This window comes from Rhincodon typus, unplaced genomic scaffold (assembly GCF_021869965.1).
Source record: "Rhincodon typus isolate 14 unplaced genomic scaffold, sRhiTyp1.1 hic_rhity00016582, whole genome shotgun sequence".
Taxonomy (NCBI): Eukaryota; Metazoa; Chordata; class Chondrichthyes; order Orectolobiformes; family Rhincodontidae; genus Rhincodon; species Rhincodon typus.
The window spans coordinates 1752-5062 of NW_025982220.1; the positions used below are offsets into that span (position 1 = coordinate 1752).

The 3311-nt window shown below is 38.4% G+C and overlaps 1 pseudogene; it reads right to left on the minus strand.

Annotated features, from left to right (window-relative positions):
- Nucleotides 1-450: 450 nt before the first annotated feature.
- Nucleotides 451-915, minus strand: LOC109927821 (annotated as a pseudogene).
- Nucleotides 916-3311: the final 2396 nt, after the last annotated feature.

Below are 3311 nucleotides of genomic sequence, written 5' to 3' on the forward strand. Positions count from 1 at the left end.
GCAGTAATCTCAGTGGAGTAGCAATCCAGAGGCACAGGTTATATGAAAACAGGTTCAGATTTCACTATGGCAAAATGAATTTTATTTATATCAGGAATTTACATATTTTTAAATGTCACAATGATGTTGACTTTTAAACTATCATTAACTGTCATAATAAAAGTACCTGGCTTACTAGTGTCCTTTAGCAAAAGAAATTTTCACTTTTTTTAAACATCACTATACTTTTATTTGGGAGCACCAACACCCATGATTTAGTATAAAGCCAATCAGTTTGCAGCAACAACTGGCCAGCTGATTGGGCAGCACAGTCAGGTATGGTTTGGTGTCATTTGGAAAAAAAAATCTAAGGATATTAGGGTGTGGTGTAAAGATTATTACTTTGATGAAAATTAATCTATCTCAGATTCAAAGTTTAGAAATGAATAGTGAGGTCTGGTCTCTTGACCTTTACTGTTTGGTCATTGGCTTGATGCCAACCGCAGCCTCTTCATTCCTTACATTCAGAACAATTAGCAATATATCTTCACCAGCATTGAATCTGTGCACTATTTCCTTTCCCAGATCAAATTTTGCTACTTTCAGATTTGCTTACCTTACCATTGTCTGTCATCAGAGAGAGATAGCCATTTGCAATTCCAATCAACTGATAATTATTTACTTTGACTTTGGGGAGATCAATGTTCTTGGTAGAGGGGCAGAAAACTTCATATTTCTTTGAAGCGAATGAGTCAATACCAATCATGTGAATCTTGGCAGTCCTGTGCTTGCCAGTCTTGAATGTAGACATTTCAACAAACCTGCAGGGGTGCTCTTTCAGAAACTCAAATCCATTCTTGTGCAAAGAGGAACACTATGTTGGAAAGGTGGCAGGGTCCCAGCATCTCTAGTGGTGAAATCTAGATTGTCATCCATGGTCCTTGAGTTTTAGTGGCACCACCTCCAACCAATTGCCAAGAAGGTGCCGCCATAATCTGCAACCCGACCTGGTCTGGCCTACATGCGACTCAAGACCCACAGTAGCAATGTGGTTGACTCTGAAATGGTCTGGAAAGTCACTCAGTTCGGGGGCATTTAGTGGGCTACACCCACATCACACAAAATAATGAAATAAAAACATACAGATATGTTTCCAGGAAGAAAAGAACTAACTATGGAGGATTTTCCAAATGTTTCTAACTTAACATTAGAAAGAAAAACTTCACTATAAACTTCACTTCATTACACTTTGACAACTTCTCAGGCTGAATTAAACGATATGCAACCACTATTCCATGCCTATATCCTCTACAATATAAAAACTGCATGTAAATTTCAAACATGAATCCTCTAGCCTTCATCTTCTGACCTCCTATTATCCATAAACTCTATCTTGCTAAAACCTCTGTTGCAAATATGCTATCTTGCACTAAGTCCTGCTGACACTCATTCCTTTTGCTAAATTAAATTGCTTTGCCAGTGCTCTAAATTTAAAATTCTAATTCTCATTTGTCCCAAATGGTCTCTCCCAGTATTTATACAACATATGCCAGTCTTTAAACATGTTACAGTCAATGCTTTTTGTACAGTGTGTCAACAAACAATTACTTATTGCTCTCTTCGAACAAAGGAAATATATTAAAGAGAATAAAAAGCTTGCTTTATAGACACAAATTTTAGATCTATTTTCAGGATTACAGCTTTACACCTCCCTAATCAGGCATTATCTAGTGCAGCAATACATTACTTCTAGTTTTCTCTGTACTGTCATCCAGTGGCTCTTCATTAATGTTTATTCATATTGCATCTTGTGCAGTTTGTACACTTTAAATCCTGTTTTGGTGCCCAGTTGGAAAATCATTCATTCATTAAGCATGTGATTGATACAAGTTAAGGTGAGGTGAGGTCTTTATTCAATTATGGAATAAAGTGTTTATACTTTACATTTTTGCTGGCTTAAAAGGTTTCGTAAATACTTCAGTCACTTATCGTGGCACAAAAGTAACTTGTATTAGATTTATAATTTTTTTTACTCTGATCCATGACTTCCTGAGGTCTGGTAAATTCTCTGGACTGGTAAAGGCCTTGTCCTGAGGCTACTGGATTAGGGAGGAACCTATATCCTTGTCTTTCCCCAAACCTCTCCAGTTAAACAGTTATTACTTAATTAAATTTGTAAACAGGAAAATCCAATGATGGTATTGTAACAAACTGTGTTATTTATAGGTAGTTGAAATACAAAATATCATAAAACATGAAAACTGCATTACAAAAGCTCACATTGTAACAGATATCATTTGCAGCATAACCTTCCTAGTGGTCAAAATAGGGGACATAAAATGAGGGACATGGAGTTTTCAGAGCAAGTTGTTCAGAGCCAACTTCATCTACTGTCAAATACTTTCACACCCATAAAAGCATTCAAAGATCATTTTGAAAGCATTGTGTAAAAATTCTTCAGTTCAACTCTCTGTGGCTCTCAACTAAACAGATTCAGGGCATGGTTGTGATGCTTCCAATGGTCAACTAAATTGCTGAGTTTAAATGAATAATGGGCATCTGTATGAAATAGCAGCACTTCCTGGTATCCATACAACCAAAGCAGTTAATACCCTTCGTAAAGTCATAGAGACAGTTATGGCACAGAAGGAAAGGTTCTGAGGAAGGGTCACCGGACCCGAAACGTTAACTCTGTTTTTTGCCTTCACAGATGCTGCCAGACCTGCTGAGTTTTTCCAGCAACTTTACGTTTGTTTATGTTCCCTGATTCCTCTTAACTCTTCATTTAGCTTCTGTCTTCACAAAGTGAGGGTCACAACCCCCTTTGGGATTGTGAGTTTCAAAACTGCAATGGTTGCCTTGGAGCTCTGACCCAGTGTTAACAGAGGGAAGGCCCTTTTAAATCCTTTCTTAAGACCTTTGAGGTCTGATTCTTGCTCCAGTAAAACCAATGAGAAAGTAGGTTCTTAAAAATCCCCGAAGATCAAATACTTTGCCTCCCTTCCATCTCCCGTAACCTACCTCACAGCAATCCTCATGACACCCCATCCCCACAGTCACACTGCACTGGCACCATTCTGACTGTGGAATCATGGCAATTTTCAAGTGGTTGAAAGTTTGGAAAGCTCTGCCTTAGCATGTCATTTTAAAAAATGGCCCTTGGGAGAGAGGCTTTAAATTTATGGGCGTCACTGGCTGGCCCAGTATTTATTGCCCATTCCTATATGCCCTGGAGAAGGTGATAGTGAGCTGTCTTCTTGAGCCACTGCGGTTCATTTTGGTTTAGGTTGACCCACAATGTTGTTAGGGAGTGAATTTCATGATTTTGGCCC